Source organism: Phodopus roborovskii, unplaced genomic scaffold (assembly GCF_943737965.1).
Source record: "Phodopus roborovskii unplaced genomic scaffold, PHOROB, whole genome shotgun sequence".
NCBI lineage: Eukaryota > Metazoa > Chordata > Mammalia > Rodentia > Cricetidae > Phodopus > Phodopus roborovskii.
Genome location: NW_026125059.1, coordinates 2,190,173 through 2,215,719, shown reverse-complemented (window position 1 = coordinate 2,215,719; position 25,547 = coordinate 2,190,173). Strand labels below are relative to the sequence as shown.

The window sequence follows — 25,547 nt, the reverse complement described above, 5'->3', positions numbered from 1 at the left end:
TGTGAGTGAAGATAATCTATAATACTCGGGAACTTAGCTAAAAAGACTGATTAAAACTTTCCTGAGTAAAGCAGGAACAAATACTTAAACAATATAACTATTTACATAAACCTACATGTAAATCCCTAAAATAGAGGTAGAGTATAAGTGTCAAGACAAGAGGTAGAACTATAAAGGGCAGCAAGATAAATATCCCAAATTGTATCAATATACAAAATGTCTTGAACACAAGAAAAGTATACATACATAGAATATGGTAAAAAATAATGTGCATAAATATTATAAGTGGAAACATTTAACACAATATAACAAAATATAAACTTAATTTTACATAGCTTACCACATAGGAATACATAACAATGTAAGCTGTAAAATACTATCTCATTCATACTCAAATTCTCAAGGAAATAGGCTAATCTACTTATATCCCATCTAAACCATACCTTTACCCACCATTCCCTATTCCTGTCTAAAAGATAAACCCGAGTGTAAGCATCAGCCAATCCCAAATAACTAAAACCAACCCAAAGACGATGACTATTATCCCAAATCCCCTCGGGGGGGGGGAAAGGGGGGGGGATCATAATAATAATTCCTCCTGGGAAATGGGACGATGATTGCTCCAATGGATCCTGTAGGAAGAAAATTTTAGCAACCAAATTTCTCAACAGAACTGGCTGTGACATATGTAGTTAGTCACTGTGTGGCAGAAAATTCTTGACTGTAGTTCTATTTGAAACTGGCCAGGGTGTAATAAAAAGGTGCACCATTACAGCTAGCTAGTCATGAGTTGTCTCGAGCAAAACAGTCTCAAACCGGTTTTAGGGTGATGTTTGTAGTTCCGATGCATCAGGTTGAGTCAAGTGGAAATGATGATGTGGGGCCCCATCTTCTTTTCGGAGAATTCAAAGACTGTTGTTAGGAATCGTTATTATTCCTTGTGGAAAAGTTACACATCAATATTAAAGTAAAATTTTGAAGTTTTAAGGTATGCATTAGGGAAAGACAACAATAAGCTTTAAAAGTATGTGAGAAAATTAGGATTTCAGAGAGAAAATTGCATAAGATATGAGTCCCCAGATTTTGTTTCTTCTGCCTTCCCTCCAAACAGAGCTGGCCACATACAACCAGCCCTGAATTTCTCCTCCATCAATTCCTCTGTGGGGTTAGACCCGCCCTGGTGAGTCCAGGTGCAGGGGAGGAGTTTGGGGGGGGGGGACGGTTGCCAGGCAGGCCCCTGCTTGGCTTCTGTCGCTGTGTTACAAACTTGCTGGGGACCATGATGTAGCATAGCTCGACCCTGACTGGCTCTCATCTCCCAGACCCTTGGTCCAGCTCAGACTGTCTCTCCTCCTTCCTGAGCCCAGAGTCAGCGGCAGCCCTGAGCTTAGCACAGGATGGATATGAAGAATGAGTCTGAAGATGTGTATAGCTCTGCCCCACGCTCACGGGGTCCACTGAGCACCTTGAAGAAACAAGAGAGACAAGAGGCCCTCCCCGACATGCCCCCAAAGAATAAGATGCGTTCCCACATGGGGACGCTCAGACTTGCGTGCAGAGAGACGAGGACACAGCCTGGTGTCCTCACCACTCCACAGCTACCGCAGAGACGGGTGGAGTACCCATGACAGTGGCCAGCACAGCTTAAGCGCCAACAGTATGCACCCAAGCCCACTGTTTGCAACCCTACCCTGAGGGAAATCTCTCCCCAGTCCTCCTTGTAGGAAAATGGCCACTGTGTCCTTCTAAGCCTGCCACATCAACCCTTCCTATATGGCCTCATCTGGAGAAAGGTGACTCCTTGTCCCCTTCCAGCCTGGCCACAATTTGTGTGTGGCGATGGCTGGGCACACGGAGTTTCTCAAGTCCCCAAGTTTAACTGAGATGGTCGTGTCTCCTTGGTAAATGTCACTGTGACTGAGAGGCGCGTGTCGGATGAGAGGACACTGGTGCAGTGTGACAGGTTCGGAGCGAGGGGAAACACTGTAGCAACCCATGCACACACCGGTGTCCCAGGGTCGCTGCGTGCCAGGCCACTGCAGTCATGTTCCCACACGGCTTGTGGCGGTCGTCACTGTGACCAGGTCATCTTCCTGCAAGTGGCATTGCCGGAAGAGAAATGAGCCATGAGAGGAAAAGACACTTGGTTCAGCACCACTTAGTTAGCCAGGCTGGTTCAAACTCTGGAGTCTGACCCCAGGCAGCTTATTTTCTGCACATTCAAACCCAGTACAGCTTTGGAAAAGGGTTTGCACGTGACAATTACCAGAATAAATAATTATCATAATTAAGGCATGACTTCACCAAAACTCCTTTGCAAAGCACCTCTTACCTCTTCCATAAGAATAGGTTCTGAAGCAGGTCGGTGGTGGCGCACGCCTTTAATCCCAGCACTCAAGGGGCAGAGGCAGACCGATATCGGGGATTTCAAGGCCAGCCTGGTCTACAGAGCAAGTTCCATGACAGGCTCCAAGGCTACACAGATAAACCCTATCTATAAAAACCAATAATAATAATAAATAAATAGATAGATAGATAGATAGATAGATAGATAGATAGATAGATAGATAAATGGCTCTGGCTGGGTGGTAGTGGCTCACACCTTTAATCCTAGCACTCAGGGAGGCGGAGGCAGGCAAATCTTTGTGAGTTCAAGGCCAGCCTGGTCTACAAAGTAAGTTCCAGGACAGCCAGGGCTATACAGAGAAACCCTGTCTCAAAAAGACAAAACAAAACACCATCAAAAAGAATGGGTTCTGTTAACAGGGAAGCCGTGCTCAGGATAAAGGTCTAGGATGAAGGGTTTGTAATAAGCCTCTTTCATAACAATAGGTTCTATTGGCTGAGCAACACTGCTCAGGAGTCTGGGACTGGGTGGCAGACGGCTCCACACACCAGCAAAGATTACAAGGTCATTAACACAACTGCTCCCAGCCTTCTGGCTGGAGAAGGTGTGCACTCCCTTCTGCTGAAGAGAAAGGCCTGTGCGTATACCAGTCCTGGCTTCTCTGTTGCTGTTGTGAGCAGGTGGACCTTGTGCCCTCTACACTAACACGGGAGGCCACTCTGCCCTGTGGCAGTGCCCACCTCTTGAGCAGGAGCGCACACAGCTAGACAGCAGAGCAGCAGGGCTTTGCTTGCGCTCCAGGCTCCCTGCAGACCGGACACAGCCAGCTCTGCTTGCTAAGTCTCGTTTGCAGCCCAGGACACACAGTCCACTTTGCAGCACCAGTGGTCCCCACTGCCTTCGTGATCCTTTATGACATTAGACATTGAAATGAAAATAGAGCCAGGGATAAATTTTAGGGAAGAAGGCCTGTGGGGGGCGGGGAGCAGACTGGATGGGAAACCTGCAGAGGGGCTGGTGCCGATTGGTTGTTGCGGACCACACCCCTCTTCCCAGAATGCAGTGGGAACCCTTCCCTCCTGGCTAGCTGGCTGCACTGCGGGATGCTAAGCAAGCTCAGACAGACACTCAGGAAAGACTGAAGACACTGTCTGTCTGGACACACAGCCACTGAGCCAGACCCAAGGTCACACACCAGGACAGGTTTCCCGGGAATCTGATATTCAGGGCCTCATATAACTGGGCACAAGAGCAGTGGGTGGGACCCCTTTCTGTGGCCGAAGCCAGAGGCAGATGCCAACCTCCAGCCCAGGTTCTGATGGCCCTGGGACCCCAGGCTGAGCTGTCACATTCATTTGTGTTTGTGCATTTGTGGATAGAGGATGCAGCAGCTGGCGAGGCTGGCACGTCCCCACCTGGCAGGAACATAGTGACAGCAATAACACACGGGATGTGTGAGGCCAGGAAGAAGACAGAGGGACTCGATGGTCAGCAGGGGCCCTGCGCTGCATGAATGGTGAGCAGGATGTGCAATGGCAAGGACTCTGGGCCCTGTTTCTTTAAAAGGAAGGACAAGGGTGGCAATGAGGTTCAGCCTGGATCAAGGGAACTGGGGGTGTATCTTGGCTGTCTCTGAGACCATCTCTTCCCCTGGTGGACACCTGGGTTCTCATCCACCACAGGCGAGTTTGGGAGCATGGGTGTGGTTATCATCACGTGGCCTTCATTCAAAGGACCAGAAAATATCCCTCCTCACTAGAGTGACCGATTTCACACGGGACACACACAAACCAGCCGCAACAACCCACAGATCTTCATGGGCGCCAGGTGACAGGAAGGTCTAAACATGCCTCCTCTTCCCGGAAGTCATGGGAAGACAGCGCTGGCCTCTCCCTCATCCCTGTGCTCCCTTTGAACTCGTTGGGAGATGGTTGCAAGCATGAAGCACCCAGGGCATTCTGCTGCCCTTGCTGTAAGGCCCAGATGGGATCTTTGCAGGTTCATTCCTGTTGCGCTGGCTTTTATGGAGTACCAGGGGAAAGTTGGAAATGCAAGATGAGGTTGGGGAGGTGGCTCCGCCGCTATGCCTGCTGTGCAAACAGGAAGACCTAAGTTCTGAATTCAGATTCCCCAGTGCACACATTTAAAAAAAAAATAAAAAGGTCAGGGGAGGCCAAGTGCAACTGTGTAACTCTGTAATCCCAGCCCTGGGAGGCTTACATAGGTGGGAGGGTCCCCAGAGCTGTCAATCTAGCCAAGTTGGTCACCAAGAGTCCTGTCTCAAAAACCATGTGGTATGATGGCATTGCCTTTAATTCCAGCACTTGGGAGACACAGACAAAGATCTCTGCAAGTCCAAGGCCAGCCTGGTCAACATAGTGAGTTCCAGGATAACCAGGGACATGTAGAGAAACTCTGCCTCAAAAACACACAAAAAACACAAGCAAACAAACACCTCTCCGACTATTGAACTCTGGCCCCCATGCATGTGTGTACACACACATGAACAAATACATGCATGCACCATAAAAAAAAGAAAAGAAGAAAAACTGTCTCGTGGCCACCCACTCTGCAGTCTTCATAAAATAGGTCCCCAGGACTTGAACCAGACAAGAATAGTAGAAATGGTGTGAAGGGGCCGTGGAACCCTGATCACTAAGTTAGAGCCCTGCAGACTCTCACTTTGGAGGAGAAAGCCAGGGCCGTGATCCCTCCTGCAGCCAGCTCCCCTGGGCGCAGTACGGGCGTGTTCTGATCCTGTCACCAGCCTGGTGGCAATAATGGTGCTGCGGTTATTTTGCTCTACGGGGAAGCTGAGCATGCAGACTTGGTTCAGAGCCGCTGACGTGCAAGGGAGGCTGAGCCACAGCTTGTAACTGTGCACGATTTTATTTATTTATTGGCACAAACACTACTTGAGCTGCAGCTCCAGGAGCACTCCATAAATCCAATTATGAGTAGTGCTGTCTTCAGAAAAGACACGGGTTGTGTGTGTGTGTGTGTGTGTGTGTGTGTGTGTGTGTGTGTGTGTAGTTTATGGTATTGTGTTTTTCCCCAAAGTACTTTGAAGGGTTTTTGCAATTAATCTGTTGTTCTATTTGATTGAAACGTAGAGTCTTTGACCTGTGTCACTTTCCCACAAAGCAGAGCCTGGCATGTCTAACAGTCTGTCTTGGTGAGGTGTGTGCTGAGTTTTCCAGGGCCAAACGCTGTGGACACAGCATACATGCTGTCCCTGAATGATAAGGATGCTGAGCCCTTTCTTCTCCAACTTAAGGCTGAAGACCTCTCTGTGAATGTAGATGCTAGTGTCATAGAACTCCGGTGCTCGTGTGAAGACGCCGGACACAAACAGTGCACAGGCAAAGTGACAAGTGGCAGCAAGAATCCCTGGGAGATGGATGTGGTGTGGATTTCCATATAGGAGGGCACAGGGTGGCCAGAATCAGGGCTAGACTAGGCTTTGCTACATTAAATGGGTGGGAGAATCAGAAGAGAACTGATTCCCAAGGCTAGGGGGAAATCTGTAGAGAATGACTTCCAACTGTATGTGGCCATCTGGTAGACCTCGGGAGATCTTGCATGACTTGGCTTGGCCCTTGATAACACTTTAGTACCAGAGCTGAGGGTGTGCACTCAACACTACCCCCCCTCTCTCTCAGCCTCACTCCCAGCTTATCCTTTTCATTTTAATTTTAAGCACTTTGGATTTTAACAATATTTACTCAGAGATACTTCACCTTGTGTTTTTCATTTGAAGATATTAATAATGACCTTTCAGAACTTCCAATTAAACTTTTCAATAAACGGAAAGGTGAATGGGGGGGGATAGGGCGGGCTGAGGGTGCTGGAGTCAGTGCTGCTCTTAGGAGAGGATGGAAACCTGGTTCCTGACTCTAGTGGGCAAACTTCACCCTTGGAAGGAAGGTGGGGTGCGTGCTCCTCTTCGGCCTCTTCCCAGGCTAAGGGTATGTCAGGGTATCTCTCCTCCGCTTCCAGAAAAAGGTCCGCCTATCTGCATGTCTTGACAGTGCACCCCAAGAGTGGAGAGTGGCCTGTTCATGAGAGTTCTAAGCCAGAATGCTCATTTCAGTGTGGGGGCCACGTGGAAGGGGAAAAGCGCTGCTTGCGCTGCCTCCCATCTCCCTCTGTTGTCTGGATGAAGCAGGTCCAGGAAAACAACTTCCCATGAGATGGAATATGGGCTGTTGGTTTCGTTTTGCCCTGCTTTTCCCTGCCCTGCCTGTTGCTTAAGGACTTCTGGCCTCTGACATGTCTTAACTGTCACCACACACACACACACACACACACACACACACACACACACACACACACTTCTTTGGGGGCAGAGGTCCACACAAAGGCAAGGAGTTAACTCAGTAAAATGGGGGCACTGGTGAGGGCTAAGGATGCACCCCTCCAGCCAATGGGGCAAATGGTCTCCCCTGAGACCACCTTCTTTGTAGCATGACGCACAGCCCTGGAGTCCAGCATTTACATTTCGGTTTCTGTGTGGAACTCCAGGGCTGACCCCACAATGCTGCAAGGGCTGCAGCTGCCCCAGGGTCTCCAACAGCACTGTTCCCCTTCTTACAGTCCTAGCTCAGGGCTCTGCTTAGAGAGCAGCAGGGTCTATTCTCCACCCCACCACTTCAGAGGACCCAAAGGTTGGAGTGTGGAGGGCTGGATGGGAAAAGCAGACCCATTGTGCGTTTTCCTGGCAGCTCCCAACCCCGGCTGCCCATGCATATAAGCTCCAGAAGGCTGCTTGCTCTGCTGACAAATTCTCTGGGCTGGAACGTAGGGAAGGTTTAAATTGGGAGTTGAGGGAGCTGAGACTAGCCCAAGGCTCTTGTTGCAAGGCACTGGCTGGGTTCTTCTGCATGCTTCGTGTCAACAGTGAAAAATTACATCACTAACAGCCAAGTCAAATACCCTAGTTGTGTCAAGATTCCCTAGATGTGATGTGAGGAGTGAACGCCTCCTGAAAATGCCACGTTGCTTCCGTGTAATGCCTGCCAGTTTCTCTAGCTGGGTTCTCTGCTGTGCTCCCCACATTTGCATTCAAGGTTGGTGCTCCTGCTCCTGCTCCTGCTCCTCCTCCTGGGCAGAGCAGCCATTCCTCCCCACTGGGCTCATGCTCACAGCATGGTAAACACAGAGGCCAGTAGAGAGGGCAGTTGTTGCCTCCTCCCCTCTTCTCTCAGATCTTCTGTCTGGCCCTCTCTGTCTTCTGTCGCCCCATGGCCTTGAGTCATGTTTGCACAGCAATCAAGCTGTCTTTGGAGTATGTTTGTTGGAGGGGGCTTAGCAGAACCAATGGGGATAATGAGGGACTCAAAGAGGCCCATCTGTCCCCAGCTACCACTCCAGAAACCCTGACTACTGGCCAGAAGCTGCTGCTTGCCTTATCCATCCATGCTAACACTGGGGACTGTTGTAATCAACAAGATGACCAGAGTGCATGAAACCAACGCAAGTTCTTCAGAAACAGATGGCAGGAAGAAGTGCAGCTGGAACCATTGGACCAGGCAGCAGCTAGGCTCCCCAAGGACATCGCAAGGACAGGGATGCAGGGTCTTCCTGCAGAGCTGAAGCAAGCCTGCCTTGTGGTTTCAACTACCCGGCAATTGCTCCGCTCCCTGCCACTCGGCAACCCCCGAGCTTAGTCCCCACGGGTGCTGTGGTTGTGACCCGCTAGTTAGGACCCTCAGGACCTCAGGAGCATGGGGTGTGTCTGCTGTAAGTAAAGAGGCTCAGCCTGGAATGGCTGGCGCCTGCCAGCCTCTGCCTTCACTTTAAGCATGCTCTCACGTTGTTATCTCCACATGGTGCAAGGTGTTGCCCAGCAGGCCAAAGTGAAACCCTGAGCATTCTGGGCTTTGCCAAATACTCTTCCCCCCTCAGTGCCCTGACTTCAAGGGAAATGAGAATAAATCCATTGAAATGCAGGTGGTTTGAGAGCCCACCGTGGGCCTCAACCCCTCCTGGGTCCTTACACTCCAAGGGAAGCAGAGGAGGGGGCGTGAGTGCCCCACCGCCTGCTCCTGAGCTGGGAGTCCCATCGAAGGTGCTCCACTCCCCCCAGGGCTCCCACTTGCTCTGCTGCAAAGGGCAGGCAGCGTGCATGTCTCATGGGGTTGCTGAGAACACTTGCTGACAAGCAGCAAACAGGTTACAGGCCGTCTGGGGACCAACACCCGCACCACACTTGAAGGATCTTCAGGGCCCTTGCCCAGAATGAGGCTGGACGTCCCCACGAGGTCCTATAGTAGACAGCCCCCAGCCTTGGAGAGCTAGACAGTAAGCCAGGCATCAGCTTGGATACAGGAGTGTCCGAGCCTGGGGGACTCAGCAGGACTGACACCTGTCTTTCTTCCCAGCAGCGCCGAGAGTACATTTCAGCCTTATGCAGTGGTGACCCGGGCTCCATCCCAACACATTTTGGGCTCTTCTATCTCTCACTAAATTGGGTTGCATCCCACTTTCCCAACCTGGGTCCCCTTGACTTGGACTGGAGCCACCACACACTATACTGCCCCTCCTGGAGGGGGCGGGGACAGGGTGGACAGACCCCCATTATTCGGACCATGAAAGCCTTAGTGAAGGCACTGTATCTCTGCTAGCCGTGCTCAGCCTTCAGCCCCCCCCCCTCAAAAAAGGCAAAAACAAAAACACCATAGCCTGAGGTGTTAACAATATTTTACATCAGCACCAGTGAGTAATAGAAGTTAGACAAAGGCTGGTGGTCCCCAGCAGATGGGCCGGACGGACGAGCTGAGCCTGGCTCTGCCGGCGGCAAGCATCTCCACCAGGCACAGGGGCAGACTCAAGTCAGAGCTCAGGAAATGGAGAGAGGACACGGGCTAAGTTATTAGACCACAGCACGAAGAGGGCATGCTGGCCACTCCAGAGCTTCCCTGCCCAAGAGCAGTGCCAGGAAGGGGGCCCTCACTTCCAAGGGGCCAAGCTTCGGACCGCTAGTCCCAACCTATGCAGAGGCGTGTGCCGGTAGTTTCTCAAGGTAGTGAGAGCAGAGGAGGCGTGTGAAAGGCGGTGCTCGCTTATCAAGGGGGTGCTGCTACCAAAGCCCTGCTCACTCTGGGAAGCCCAGAATAGCAGGTAGAGCGGGAGGCGGGGGGGGTCCTAACTTTTCCCCACAGATGGCACAGCTAATTATGCTCACTTGTATGTAGCACCTTACACCTCTGTAGGCTTTTTCAGAATGTTGGGAAACAAATGATTACGTCTGTTTTTGTAGCCATATGAGGACTTTTTCCATTAGCAAGATAAGGCTGGACCATCTGTGTGTTTCAGTGTAACGTTTGCCACCAGCCACGTGCTGGAAACTTTGAGACAAAAGCCAAGAGGGATGCTTCCAGCTGGCCAAAGGCAGCCAACTCCCCCCCCCCCCAGACGCCTGGCAGGGTCCTGGGATTGAACATCTACAGTGGGTGGGCCCATGGAGGGGCTGTAGAGCCTCATTGGGTGGTGTGCGCTCCCTCAGTACTCTGCCCCCACCCCCAATTGCCTTGCCTGGGTGGTTCCCCAAACCCAGGTTCGTGCTGAGTTAGGACTTGCCAGAAAAAATGCCTGAAGTCTCCTGCTAGACATTCCTAAGTAGTCAAAGTAATGAGTCCGGGTAACTCTGCCCAGCTGTAGATGCATCATCTATGTCAACCTCCACGCCCAAGGCTCAGGGACATCGTGGAAGAGGTCCAGAAAGAATGCAAGACCCAGGGGTGTAAGGAGCTCTGTAAAATGCAAGCTTCTGTACTTACAGCCACGGTGTTGCCTGCACAATATCAAACCAATAAAAACCTCCAGCTTGGATGGGAGAGGAGCCTCCCACTGCCCACCCTTGGCAAAGGAGATGTCGGCGGCTGACAGTCATCTCCCCTTGGGAACATGGCCTGTAGTGGGTTGATAGATGTGATCAAAACACATTGTATAAATGTGTAAATTTTTCCATGAATTAAATTACAAATACTTTTGGGCTGGAGAAATGGCTCAGCCGTTAAAGGCTAGCCTCACAACCAAAATAAATTACAAATACTTTTAATTTCCTTTGCTGTGTGTCCTTCAACAAGTTAACTCCTGTCTCTCAGCCTGGTTTCCTGGAGAAGCTGCAAACTGTAACTGACAGAAACACCAAGTCCCCAATCCCAGAATTGATGTGACAGTGAGTGATTGGAGGAGTTGCTTCCTAGCTGCAGAACTCCACAAGCTACATGGGTGGGGGGCTCTATGTATGGCTTCAAGGGGATCAGGACGTGGGTGTCTTTGGGGGCCATTGTTTAGCCTCCTCAGAGCAAGATGCTGGAAAAAATTGAAGGCAGGGAGGAGCTGGCTGTGGCTACTTCTGAGAGTGGTTGTTGCAAACACACCAGGATGCTGATGGTGATGGTGGTCCCCTGATGCCATCCCTGAGCCATCATAAACTATAAGGAGTGGAGGAAGGGAAGCAGGGTCATTGTGGCTGGAGAGAGATGTCAAACATAGCCAGAGAACACTGGGTCTGGGGTGTGTCATGCAAGGCCATCAATCAACATGGCTGATGGGGCTGGGGAGCCAGAGGAGGAGGGAGGCTTGGTAGCCTGAGGGCCATCCTCCATCGGCTAGCTAAGCCTGAACAGGCAGGAGTCCAGAGGCCACAGGGTGGACAGGAAAGAAGGAGTCATCCCTAGGGCCTGGGAGAAGCTGTAAGGTGAAGGAGGCTCTGATGGACAGTGTTGATCTGGAATGGGACCAGGCAGGAAGCAAGCAGCAGGAGCCACATGGATGGCCCTGCAGCATGGGAAGGCTGGGTGGCAGCCGCCAGGAGAACCCTTGGCATATTTACCCTCTTCCTGGCACCGGTCCAGAGCCCCATGCCTGTGCAACTAAGGAAGTACACGCTCATAGCCCAGATCTGAGAATGGCCGAACTCCTGCTGACAAGCAACAGATCGATGCTTGATGTTACTGAAGAAAGGAAGCAGACAACAGAGCCTTCGCTGGTTCGCTAGGGCAGCCCTACAAGATGCAGCTCGGCAACTGGGGGAAGAGGATACGAGAAGGCCAGGGAGGCAGGGCAAGTGAGCCGCTCTCTCAACGTGGGCCGCCCGGCCCGCCTTCTCATCTGACATTTCAGAAGAGTCTCCGCTCTCTGTGAAGAAGAGAAATCACAAAAAAGAAAGGGGTGGAGGGAGGGCGGGAGGTGGTTTTTTGTTTGTTTGTTTAACGTTTCTCCATATCCCAGCAAACCATCTCCCTGATGTCAGCTGAGTTTGAGGAGTGTCTAATGTACCTTAAGGATGTCACAGCCAGGGATTCTGGCAGGTGTCCAGTGCTAAGAATCGTGCGTCCAATGGCACACCCATGTCCCCAGTCCCTCCACATTCATAGTGCTGCCCCATAGGACGCAGCATCAGCTGGCCCTGCCTACCCTGTCCTATCCAGAGGTCTAGGTGTCTGGCTGTGCAAGGCAGTGAGGAGCATACCTCAGATCAGGTCATCTCCCCAGTTCCCCGGGCTCTGCTGAGATGGAAGCGGGGGTCTGGGGATCCAGGATCATCTCATAGGCTCCAGCTGCCTTACTTGTGTCTTCCCAGAAGGACCCGCCCCTCCCACTCCAGGTGATTGCCACTCTCAGTCCAGTGGGCCAGGCACGTGGCTTGGAGGCCACAACAGAGATGTGTTTGTAAGAGCAGTAGTCAGGGCCCTGGACCTGGGATCAAGTCTCATCTGGGACTTTAACACTGCCCTGGAACATTACGTGGTCCGTGGCCTGGCCTGACACATCACGTGGTCCGTGGCCTGGCCTGACACATCACGTGGTCTGTGGCCAGAGAATGTCTGTGGTTCTTACAGTCATCTACAGAACAGATATAGATGGAGGGAAATATGGACACTATGAGTGTCAAACAAGGTAACTCAGATGTGACAAAGAACTTCCCTTTGTGGTCTGGACGCCCATCTGTTTACCCCATCCTATGTGGGGCAATTCCTGAGCAGTGTCATCCAAGTTCTGAGCCCCAGCCATGGCCAAGCAGCGCCCTCTATAGTGAAGGCACAGTCGGGGTCATCACACTGGGCAAAGGAGAACCAGCTATGCTCAGAAACACTGTGCTCACCTAAGCCATATCAGCTGCACCAGCCACACAGCTGCTCCTGGTGTAGAGTCTGCAGGCTCAGCACTCTGGCCTGGCACCCTGAGTGAGCACCAGCTGCAGGAGCTGCTGTGCCGTCTGCCCAGGCTTCCTGCAGCAACTTTCACAGGCCTTGGATCTGTTCGTTACCAATAAGCTGAAGATGGAACTCAGTCGCCTGCCTGTTCGGGCCACGCTGTTCCTTACGACTGGTTAGCGAGTGAAGAATATGCCTCCTTCACACTGGTCCCTGGTCTACTCCAGGCAAACAGATGCCCTCGCCAGCGAGAATGGTCGTGCTGTGGTGTGGAGAAGGACCTTCATGCTCGTGAGCAGTCCTGATAGAAGCAGGTCAGAGCTGTATCCAAGCTTTGGAACTGTTCCAGCTTCATTCCCTTGCTGTGATAAAACACTCTGACCAAAGCAACATAGGATGGAAGGGTTGTGTTTCAGTTCACAGGTTATCGGCTATCACTGAGGGGCGTCAGGGCAGGAGCTAAAGCAAGAACTTGATGCAAAAGCCAAGTAGGGACAATGCTCCTTGACGGCTCATTCATGGCCTTACTCTTTCCTATATAACCCAGGACCATCTGCCCACAGAGTGGTGCTCCTCACACAGGACCATCTGCCCACACAGTGGTGCTCCCCACATAGGACACCTGCCCACACAGTGGTGCTCCCCTCACAGGGCATCTGTCCACAGAGTGGTGCTCCCCATAATGAGCTCAGTCCTCCTACTTCAACTAACAATACCATCCCATGCCCACTGATCAGTCTGATTTGGGCAATCCCTCAAATGAGACTCCCTTCAGTTGAAACGCCTTCCCATCTGAAGGCAACACGTGACCAGGAGCTTCCATGGGTTCTACCCTGAGCTTGGGGTTGTTAGGGGCTTTGTCCTGATAAATCTTGTTCATACTCACAGAGAAAGATGTAAGCCAGGACTCGGTACCTGACCATAGAAGGCCACATCTGTGCCACGAAGCCTCCCTTACCAAGTCTTCCAAGTCACAGAGGCCAGGGCGGTGTTTAACCCTTGCTTTCAAAATCAGAAGCTGTTTTATCAAAAGAAGAGTAGAGAACAGGCCAGAATATCAGCAACACCACAAGCAGCTGTGAGGCATAACCAGAGAGCCTTGATAACTGCATTGATGTCATTTGTTTCATGACTAGGACAGCCAGAAGCATGGATACGCAAACACTCTACGGTGGGATATGGCATTCTCTGGGTGTGTACCCAGGAATGCACAGCTAGGCTTGCAAGGAAATGTGTACATGTCCAGCAACAGATGAAGAGAAGGTGAAAATGTGACACATATGCAAAAGGAAATATCATTCAAGCATAAAGAAATGCGAATTCGCAGAAATAGAGGAGCTTGTAAAATATATTGAGCAAAGTGGCCCAAACTCAGAATGATAAAGCAGATAGGTTCTCCCTCGTGTGTGGACTCCAGCCTGTGATGTATACACTGTGTGTGTGTGTGTGTGTGTGTGTGTGTGTGTGTGTGTGTGTGTGTTTGTAAACAGTAGCAAGTGTGGGTACAGTATCACATTTATAATGGAGACAGACAGACAGAAGGTAGAATCAGGTGATAAGGGTAAAAAGTAAATAGGAAGCTAATTTTCTTTTTTTAGTTTCACTCCATCATAGTTTCTTTTTCCTTTTGCATGACTGATAAGTGATTGCAACTTTCCAAATATTAGGGCACCTAGAACCATGAAACAAAACATGCATAATTGTATTAATAATTAGTATAAATTATACTAAGCAAAGCTCTGTAGCTTCAGAGAGACAGAGTTTGAGAAGGGAAAAGTGTCCGAGAGACTTCCCTGTGGTGCGCTGCTTTTACTTATTAGCTGACTAGAATAAAGTGTTATTAAGGTTTTATCTTTATTATTTTTAATTATTCATCTGTGTGTGGATATGTGCATTTGAGTGCAGACGACCCTGAAGCCTGGAAGTATTGGAATCCCCAGGAGCTGGAGTTAGAGGCCGTTTGGAACCTCCTGGTGTGGGTTCTGGGAATTGAACTCAGGTCCTCTGGAAGAGCAGCCAGTGCTCTTAACTGCTGAGCCATCTCTCCAGCCCCATAAACTATTGTTTTTAATAACAGAAAAATACATAGTTTCTTTCTTTCCTCCCAACCCAAAGAGCTCATTTCTCCTTCATCGTTAAGTTGTTCCTCTAAATAATGGCCACGCCAAATCCCAAAACCCGTTAGAGCTGTGAATTCTAAATGCAGGCAGCTGTGTTTGGGCTGCCCTCATCAACACAGCCGCTCCCAGAAAGTGAGGAAAGCCAGTGAGCTGGCGGAGTGGGGGGCACCTGAGCGTGCCTGGAAGTGTCTAGAAGGGGGCTGCCTCCCAGGCTTATTTCCTGACGAAGAGGCAGTTACGGGGGCTTCTGTTCTGCTGGACTGTTTAGATGAAGACTGGGAAATGGACAGGAAGCACTCTCCTAAAACGCAGGAAAGGTGCAGGTGCTTCTCTGGCCTCCCTGGTGGGGTTCAGACCACAGCTTCTTGCAGCCTCTGAGCGAGGAGGTACCCAGAGCCTCCAGTCTCCTGCATTTCTCAGCAGTTGAAGCAGAGGCATGAAAGGCTGACCCTGGAGGGGCCTCAGTGACAGCAGCCAGCATCCAGGGTCTGAGGGTCACGCCTGCAGGCAGGAGCTGATGTGTGTGTTTGGAGGACATTTAGCCCCAAGGGGTTGGTTCTTCACCGTGAAGTCCCTTGCCAGCACCATAGGCTCTTGTGCTGGGTTCAGCTCCCAGGAACGGGCAGAGATTGATTGGTGATGTCTGCCAGGGAGCTGAGCTGAGCTGCTGCTCTTCCATCCTGCCTTCTTTCACTGGCTTGCCCGTGATTGCAGAATCTTCAGGGAGTTTGCCTTCCTCCTTGACCCATTCAAATCCACAAATTCCAAATTATAGGTACCATGCTGAGTGCTCCCCTGGGTTCAATTGTCACAAACACCTTTGTGCATTTGGAAGGTGGCATTAGCATGCACTCTCTCTCACCACAGTGAGTCAGCACATTGGACTCTGCCCGCTGTAGGCTCTTGCGGTAGCTTTTGGATGCTGTGCTAGGTCAGACATGATCAGAGAAGCTTAGCAAGTTCTACAAGGCCACACAGCTTGATCCACTAGCTCCAAGCCCTGGATTCTTGCAAAGCAGACCTCTGTACTCCTTGGCCATGTCCTATAGTCAAAGCACATAGTAGGTGTACTCCAAGGTGGAGCCCAACAAGAGGAAGTCTGGCATGAACGGTGCTCTCCCTGACAAGTCAGTCTCAGTAGCCAGGGGGATCCAGGCCACAGGTCACCTTTCCCTGAACGAGCATGTTCCTTTCGATTAAAGCCTGGGATACTCTTCCTTGCTCTCTGGTGAGCACCAGCAGGGGCTTCGGAGTCCCTGGGAGCAAAAGGTTCCTTCCTGTGGGCAGGAATGGTAGACTGAGCAGGTGGGAGGGGGCCAAATGGAGTCTGAGCAGGTAGTGCGGGCAGCCTCCTCAGCAAGAAATCACTGGAGGGAAAAGAAAATCTCTCCTGGTCCACTGACCTTTCTGCGAATTTTAATTTGCACCCAGGAGTAAAGCGTCGTGGTACGTCTTAGGCATTTGACTGGGCATCTTCTGTGCTGTCTTAAGAAGCCAGAGTCTACCGAGATCTTGTGTTAAAATTATCCTAGATAATCACCTTGCAGAAGCTCCTCATTTGCATAACAGACATCACAGGATGGTTCCCTACATTCCCTGCAGGCATGATTGCCAGCCAGCTCTCTGCTGTTTTTCTCTGGACAAGATAGGTGCTGGCCTTTGAGGACACTTGGGGATCAAGTCCAAGGACCACAGAAGGCATGCTTCCATCTTTTTCAAGTTGACTTTCTTAGCCAGCTTTTACTCAGCCCCAAATTCAGCCCCCATTGTGGAGTCAGCATCCCCAGAGGCATATTCCTGCACAGCAGCCTTTTCCCTGCTGTGGGGATCTGATGGGCAGCTCTTACCTGCCTCCTTTAGAGAAACAGCCATTGTGGTGGAAGCAGCCTTTGGACTGGCCCCTTCTGGCTGGTGAAATAGAAAAAGAATTGTGGAGGGATGTGCAGCCCACCCCAACCTTCCTCTTACCCTACCCAAGGATGGGCTAAGGAAACCCACCGCCTCCATCTGGGGACCCTGCAGCCTTAGAGAGATGGAAGGCTCTGGAGTTTCAGTTTACCAGCTGAAGACCCTCATCTCTGCTGGAGGAGCATTTGACCAGGGAGATGCCTGTTAATAGTTTCTCCGGACACAGGGCTTGACTTGAGTGTGTGTGTGTGGGGGGGTCACTCCATGACTGATTGCTTTTGTGAAAAAGACAACGTGGTGGTGCCCACGCTGCCATGCACGGTGTGTCCCTGGACAGCATGGTAACCCTGGCCCTTACTGCTACCCAATCCCGGGGCTGGTTTTGCCGTCCCACTTCCTGTGAGTTAGCTGTGACCCTCACTGAAAGGGAAGAAAAACCAAGTGTGTTTCTCCACCGCCACCCACAGGACGGGGTCAGCAATATTGTGACCATGGAACCACAGAGCCTGTGGCTGAGTAGCGTGCTCTTTAGACATGGGATGGTGTTGGTGATGGGCAGTCCCAAATCTTGGCAGCCGACTCCTTGCGGTGACCCATGTGGAGGGCAAGGGTGACAGAGAAGCCATTGAGAGGAACTGCGGTCTTTTGTCTGTGGGAGGTGGGCTTCATTTTCACACGTGATATTTCTCGTCTCATCTCTGAGACACTATACCCACATCTCGGGTGCCCAGTCCTATGGGAGTGTTAGGGTTCCATGCTGGGAGGGGGTTCAGAGGGTGATACGTGTGGCCGGCCATGTTTTTTCTGAATAACTCCCCTGTGATGTTCCCAGTGACCTCTGGTCTCTGGTGGAACTGGTCCCTCAGTCTGGGGTGGGCGTATCTGGTTTGGTAATAACCTGCCCTTCCTTGGATTCCTAGCCAAGCATGGCTCTGTCAAGAGCCATTCCCTGGGCCCCAGGACCAGCCCAACATTGCTGGGGTCTTCCCAAAGCTGGTGCTGTGGAGTCCCTGACAAATCCACCACCCGCAGCCCAGGCTCCCCACTATTGCCTCCTGAAAGCATGGTTGCTCTTGGTTCATAGCAGGGCCCACCTTGGTCCCTTCATAACCAAGCGGTCTAGATACCATCTGTGCCAAAAGTTTCATGCCTTGGTTTCCAGAAACCCAAGGGCCTGCTTATGGAAAGGGGCCTCCATGTCCCTTGAAATTATGCATTGTGTGTGCCAGAGTAAGGAGGTCTCCCTCAGAAATCCTGGCAGAGGCTGCCAGGGCAGACCAGCAGAGCTAGAGATGGGGGAAACCCTGTTTGCATTTCTCGAGCTGCTTCTTGTTGACTCTAGGAAAATGGCTAGCAGCCAGTGTGGGCGCCTTGACAGTGGAGCCCAGATGGCAAAGTTCAGGCTCGTATTTGGATTCAGCCCTGAAGCTGACAAAAAGCCAGACTGAGGCTGCGGCAGCCTGAGGAGCTCTCCCGCCTACACCAGCCCTGACATCTCACTGCTGAGCTTCCACAGGGGCCTAGAACCCCTTCTCCCTCATGCACTTCTGGGAGCATTCTTCCCACACTGTATCTGTATGGGAGGTGTGACAGACGGAATATGCCTCTACCCCGAGTGGCAGGTGTGTGTCCCCACTCCGAGTGATGGCTAGGACTTGGGACAGTGGTAGCTCCAGGCCTTCCCAAGCATCACCTCGCCTTTCTTCCCAAACATATGAAGGCTCTCTCTCCCTCTCCCTGAGAGATTAAGAGAAGGGGCTGCCTGGCAATGGTGGCACACGCCTTTAGTCCCAGTGCTCGGGAGGCAGAGGCAGGGGGATCCCTGTGAGTTTGAGACCAGCCTAGTCCACAAGAGCTAGTTCCAGGACAGCTTCCAAAGCCACAGAGAAACCCTGGAGGGAGGGAGAAAGAGAGAGAGAGGGGGGGGGGCTGTGATGGGGCTGAAGCCAGAGCAGGGAAAAAAATGTAGAACAGGAAAGGGCCCAGCTGTTGGAGAAATGGAGAAAGGCAAGAATGGGAAGGGAAGGGACCTGGGACCCGTCACCCACCCTCAGTGAGCAGAAAGGGAGTAGGGGAGGGGCTCTGGACAGGAAAGAGTCGTCTCTCTACCTGGGTCCTAATTACAAATGATTTCATTAGCCCCATCCTGATGGGTAAGACACTAATGAGAGAGAGAGGTTGGCAGCTCTAAAAATAGCCCGCTCGTCCTGTTCCTTGCTTTAAAGACACAGCCCCATTGGGGCTGCTGGGCCCCGGCTGTCAACTCCGACATCTTTCTCACTGGCTCCAGTGTGTGATCAGAACCTTTGGAGGACGCGGAAGCCCAGCCCCTGGAGGTTGAGAGGAGAGGCCAGCAGCAGGGAAGCCGGATGAGAGGATGTGTCCCATGCCCTCTGCTCCCACAACACCACATACACAGAGGTGTGCTGGGTGAGGCAGACACAGTAACACTGGCGTAGACTAGCCCCAGTGGGGCCTGTAAACTGAAGAGGCGTGCCAATGTGTTGCTCCTGAAACGTTCTTCGTGACAGGTGACTTATGGCTGGCTCCTAAGGGTGGCCCCTGATGCATCCTGGTCACAGAGGCCATGTTTCACAGTTGCAGTGTGCCCATCCGTAAAACAGGGAGGGGCTAGGGAGATGGCTCCATCAGCGAACTACTTCTAGGACCTGTGTTCAATCCCCAGAAACAACATTTTGAAAACTAAAGCTAGATGTGATGTGTGTTTGCAACCCCAATGCTGGGAAGGTAGAGACGGTCTAGCTTGCTTGGTGACTTCTAAGCCAGTGAGAAACTTTGCCTCAAAAAGGGAGGGGTGAATGGAGTCTGAGGAACAATACCCAAGGTTGTTGTCTGGCTTCTACATGCACGCACACACAGAGCACATATGCCAAACACACGTGTGCACATACATACAAGTATACAGGAGCACCATTGCAGGCGCTGTGATGCTGGCACAGGCTTGTGTGGAGCTCACAAATCAGAGAGGTGTGCCAGCATGCCATGTGCCTATGTGAAAAGGGGGTGATGGTACCTGTACACTGTGATCCACCCAGTCTGGCACATAGTTCCAACTGACTGTACCAGAACTACAGGTGCTGTCATCGTGGTCACCTTGTCGGTCATCAGTCTCTGTCAGTCACCATGATCACCTCTCTAAGTCACCAGCACAGTCTTTGCAACAGCTCTGTCAGTCATCATCAGCTCTGCCATTATCCTCGTCATCAATCCTGTCAATCATCATCATCTTTGTCAGCCCATCAGCTGTTCTCATCATCAGCTCTGACATCATCATCATCCCCTGTCAATCATCCTCATCATCAGCTCTGACATCATCATCATCCCCTGTCAATCATCCTCATCATCAGCTCTGATATCATCATCATCCCCTGTCAATCATCATCATCATCAGCTCTGACATCATCATCCCCTGTCAGTCATCATCATCATCAGCTCTGACATCATCATCATTACCCTGTCAGTCGTCCTCATCATCAGCTCTGACATCATCATCATTACCCTGTCAATCGTCCTCATCATCAGCTCTGACATCATCATCCTCTGTCAGTCATCATCATCATACCCTGTCAATGGTCCTCATCATCAGCTCTGAGATCATCATCATCATTACCCCTGTCAATCATCCTCATCATCAGCTCTGGCATCATCATCATCATTACCATGTCATTGCCACCCCGTCACTCGTCACCATCACTGCCATTCCTGCATTATCATTATGCATCACAGGGTCTAAAAGGGGGCATGTTAGTTCCCACATGCTCAGTTAAGAAACAGTACACATTCCAAGCAGCACCTGAGACCCACCATAGAAAGGTCCAGAGCCACAGGGCCATGACATAAAGAACACTCTTTCTATAGTGTGAGCACCACCTGCTCCAAAAGACCCCTGGACCCCATGCAGCACCCTTTCCCCCAAGCACCATTGTCAAGAGAGTGCAGAGCTTTGCAGAGCTGCCCACAAACTCAACTGTGACCTTACAAGACTTCACAAGAATGCTGTCATGCCCTATTTTTAGAGGGCTGAAGGCAGGGCTATGAATGGACACCTCTGTCTAGTTTCCTTACAAAGTTCCTTCTTTCATCTCTAGAACAAAACAGGAAGCTAGAGCAGATGGACAGAGCCTCAGTAACAGCGGGTGGTGGGAAGTCGAGGCTCTCAAGCCAGCAGGGTTTCTGGGGAGGGGACAGACAGCCAGGTACCCTTGGAGAGCTGTGCCTTGGTGCTCACTGTTGTGGGCGCCTTGAGGTGCCAGCTAATAGCTCTGACACCCATTGCCCCTTCCGAGATGTGCATATTCCCACTAAGTTTGCGATGGTCCACAAGGATGATAGCCTCTGAATGCCAGCAGGACATGGGGTAGACCCTGAGCTGACATGAATGAATGGGTGAATGGACCGGTGGATGGATGAGAGAATATTCTGGAACTGCTACTTGTATGGGGCCGGGGGAGTTCGCTTAAGAATCCTAAAATTCCTCCCGTTTCCCCCAAGCCTTGAATGAGAGCCATGCTGACAGCTGGGTTACCTCTTCAGAGTCCTCGGGAATTCCATCTCCCTAGCTGACATTCATAAGGATGGCTACTCCACCACTGGCCAGAGTCCTCCTACCTACTGAGGCTCAGGCAAGCCCCCTGGTCAATATGAGAAGGGCATCGATGTCTAGCCCAACATTTTTCACCAGCATGGGTGCTGGGAGCCTGCAGCATGGTAGAAGAGGCTGTGGTGTCCCCGGGGACCTGACAGCCCTCGGTGAACCAGCGTCTGTGGCTAGATTAGAGAATTCATTAGGAATTTCTTCAATTAAGAACCACTGTGTTCCACCCTAATGAGGCATTGGTGGGACTTATTAATGAGGTACCCATGGCTCGGTTTCTCTTACCACTTGGAAAAGCCACTCAATGAATGGCCCTAAATGACTGCCTCCAGCACCCACTTCTGTATTGTTGCCCAGTACGGCAGCACAGTGGTTCACAAAAACCAAAGGACTACAGATAACGCAAGAGGGCAAAGTCCCTCTCCTACCCGCGGAAGTCCTTCCCCCTTCCCCTTCCTTCCCCTTCCCCCCTTCCCCTTCCCCTTCCCCTTCCCCCTTCCCCCCTTCCCCTTCCCCTTCCCCTTCCCCTTCCCCTTCCCCCTTCCCCCCCCAGACACCCTAGCACAGAAGGAGGCAGTCCCTAGAGGAGCTTCTCACCTGGGGAGCCAGGGATGCAACTCAGACAGGAGCAAGCTGCAGGGCAGAGAGCCTGCAAAGCGTGCAGGGCCCTGACTTAACTGATGCCCAGCTGCACAGTTCCTCGCCTAGTGACGGGTGCTCCGGCCACACCCCAGCAGGTACAAGACAAAGATGCAGGTGGAAGAGACCCGAGCTGGGGAGGGGAGGTTGGGGGGATAAGATGGGGGCACCAGTACGTGGGCTCTGACTGCTCAAGTCTCGTAAAGGATGAGCTTTGGTTGTTCCCAGCGGGCTTCTTACCAGCAATAGCAACCGTTCGCACAACCTCACAGCCGTCCACAAGGTCATCCCCACCCCATCACGCTCAACTAAGCATCTTCCATGACCCTCCACAGGTCCCTTCCTTCTCATCCCATGGCTGTCTCAGGACCTTTGCACTGCTGCCCTACCTCAGGACATTTCCTGACACTGAGGAGGGACAGATGCTTCCTCTGCACTGCCCCCTCCAACCCCCCTGTTGTCCTGGCAACACTGGCTTGTCCAGTGTTTTTCCTCTGCGCACCAAGATTAACTTGGGCAAGCTCTGAGCCTGCCAGTCCACAGCTAGAACCTGGGCTGGATGGTAGGGAGGCCCTGAGCAATTGTGGGAGGGAGGGAGAGAGAGGGAGGGGAGGGAGGGAGGGGAGGGAGGGAGGGAGGGAGGGAGGGAGGGAGGGAGGGAGGGAGGGAGGGAGGGGGGAGATGGAGTGAGAATGGCTGGTTCTGTGAGCTGAACAGCAGGAGTGAAGCTCATCTGTTCCTGGGCAAGGATCCAGCTACAAGCTCACCTCTGGCTCGTTTGATCTTTCTCAACTCACCTAACAAGGGAAATAATAAAACGATGTGTTCGCAGACACAGCACAATTCTGCAGTGTTCCATCTCGGGGAGACTCAGTCTGCTGCCTCCATGAGTGTCAGGGCCACCCCCAGCTCCATCCATAGAGCCAGCAATTAAAAGTAACAAAGGGCAGAGGGTCAGAGCCAACCTCCTGATGAAAGCCGAGCTTCCTTCTGCAGCGCAAGGTGACTGGGATGCAGGGGGCACAGGATACACCTGCAGGCCTGTCTGCAGGCATGGCTGCATCTGTGCTGCTGGGTGCTGGGTCTGTGGGAGCGGGAGAGGTGTAGGGTAACGTTTCAAACAAAGATATCCGAACCCTCCTGCAGAAACAAAAGAAATGGTGCTGGGCTGTTGAGGACCCGTTACGATGGTTGTGTGTGCATGTTCAGGGGGTTCTAGGCTGCCGCCGGATTAGAGAACTAACTGGTGTCTGTGAGAGGGCCACTTCCACACGATGGGGCTTTGTAAGGAGCTCTGACAGGTGAAGTTTGTCCTCTGATGTAATCTAAGAAATGCACACAATGCCAGGATCGGTCGGAAGGCATCAGCTTGCTGCATGCTTTACTGTTTGAGCCTCAGACAGATAGATATTCAGAGTGTCCTGAAGCACAGTGCTCCTGGGCAGTGCACACCCGTAAGGCAATACTCAGGAGGCTGAAGCAAGCTCATCTCTGTGAGTTTGAGGCCATCCTGGGCTAAAGAGTGAGGCCTTATCTCAAAAAACAAAAATAAAATAAGAAAACATGAAAAGCTCCTAATATGGGAAAGAAAAGGCCCTGAACAAGCTTCAGGGATTCAATGCAGTTACGGCTTCACTGATCAATGACTCCGGCCCCCAGGCCCTTTGCTTCAGTGGAACTCCCCAGTGCACCGGGGACTCCAGCGCCTGCTGAAATCCTCTGAGGGAGGCCTGCTGCACCCCAAAGGGCTTTCTTCATCACCTCCCCCAACTCCAGAGAGCCCCCCTGCCAGCGCCACCCAGCGCCATGGAGGAGTTGAGATCAGTCCCTGGTGCTGTCGAAGTTTCATCGGTTTTACTAGGAACTGGCTCTTAGAGCTCATCGGGGCTCATTTGTGTGTTTTGTGTTGATCTCACCACAACCCAGCCAAGGTCGTTTTATCTTTATTGGTAACAGTTGGGGATCGGCAATGATGAGTCCACTCGATTTGTTGCTGATTTAATGTGTATATGACTGGGGCAAACCGCTTGCTAATTTTTCTTCACTTGGGGGAAAAAAAACAGTTCATCCATCAATGGAAAAGTACACAGTTCCAGGGAGCCACAACCCGACGGTTTGCCTCCGGAGGAATGGGAGAACAGTGCACTGGGCTTCACTGCGTTTACTGGTTAATCTGTTTGTTTGCTTATGTGGGGGGCTGCATGTGCATGTGGCAGTCAGAAGACAGCTGTGGCTCTGTTGTTCTGACGTTTGGACCCCAGGGGTCATCGGGCTTCATGGCAGGTGCCTTCACCCCCCAGAGCTGTCTCACCAGCCAGGGCCTACATTGTAGGGTTATAAGTACTAAGCTGGGCCGCATGCTTACGGAGTAAGGATAAACCCTTACCTTTCCCAAATCATGGTGGACTAGATCTCCATTCTGGAATGTTCCTGGAACTCCCTGTATAGACCAGGCTGGCCTCAAACTCAGAGATCTGCCTGTCTCTGCCTCCCGAGTGCTGGGATTAAATGATGTGCCACTATGCCGGGCTTGAAAATGTTTTTAAATATGAATAAGACCAGGCATTTCTGCTCTGTTAGGGGGGCAGAGACAAACCCACAAAATAAATGAAGTCATAATGACACCAAGTTATTTGAGGACCCTTTGATAGAGGAGAGCTTGGGAGAATGCCTTGTTGCCTAGCCTCTGACATGGTGCAACCCTACTTCCATCCTCAAGGATGCTTAGACACAGGGAAACACCCTGACCTTCAGAAGATACAGCCAGGATCTCCACACTGACCACTCTGCCTCCTGACAGAGCAGAAATGCCTGGCCTTATTATATTTAAAAAACATTTTCAAGCCACACATGGTGGCACATGATTTTAATCCCAGCTTTCAGGAGGCAGAGGCAGGCAGATCTCTGAATTCAAGACCAGCCTGGTCTACAAAGAGAGTTCCAAGACAGATAAGGCTACATAGAGAAAACCGGTCTAAAAAAAAAAAAAAATAAATCCTACTACTAATAAAATAAAAACACGCTCATTTTAAACCCACAAGCAGGAGGAACCAGCAACTAGGGAGGCATCTCTAGTGAATGATTGGAGACACGGGGACCCACATGTCATTTGTTATTTCAAGGCAGGCAACAATAAAAGGTGAACAAGCAGGAAAAACACTTTATCCAATGTAAGTGCGAGTCACTTTTTTTTAGCTTCTAGAATAAATAGTAATTAAATCATGTAAGCTGTGACAGTGAAATTGCTTATAAAACCAATCCTCCCACCATAATTGCTTAGATACCCACATTTTTATAAATACTGGGTAACTTTATCCATTGCTTTTATCAGCAGAATGTGACACCAGCTGTTGGTGCTTCATAATTTACCACAGAGTTGGGTGACAGTCACAAAAGCATGTGTCTGGAAAATCACTAACGTGGGCCAGATGAATATGCAGTCTCGGAGACATCTCTTTCCGTGGTGGACTCGGAAATGGCCGCTGTACTGGTGCATCAGGAGCGACTGACAATTTGGTTGCCTAATTAATGCTTTGGAAGCAAAATGACGCAGGGTACCCAGCAGCGTCAGCAGGCTTTGTTAACTCTGTGACTAAACCAAGAAAGTCTGCGGCTAAGGCAGGCCTTGAGCCAGGCCAGTCGTCCTGCCCGTGCAGGACACAGGTATCTGACAAGTGTCAGATCTCACCAAGTCACAGAAGGGCCAGCCATGCAACTCCCACTTCCAGAATGTTCCTGATGTGGGGCGGGAG

At 51.3% G+C, this 25,547-nt stretch overlaps 1 protein-coding gene across 1 annotated transcript in view; it reads left to right on the top strand.

Annotated features, from left to right (window-relative positions):
* The window catches only part of Cdh4 (cadherin 4), a 474,888-nt gene that overhangs the window by 328,722 nt on the left and 120,619 nt on the right, over window positions 1–25,547 (top strand). The gene's annotated exons all lie outside the window — the stretch shown is intronic.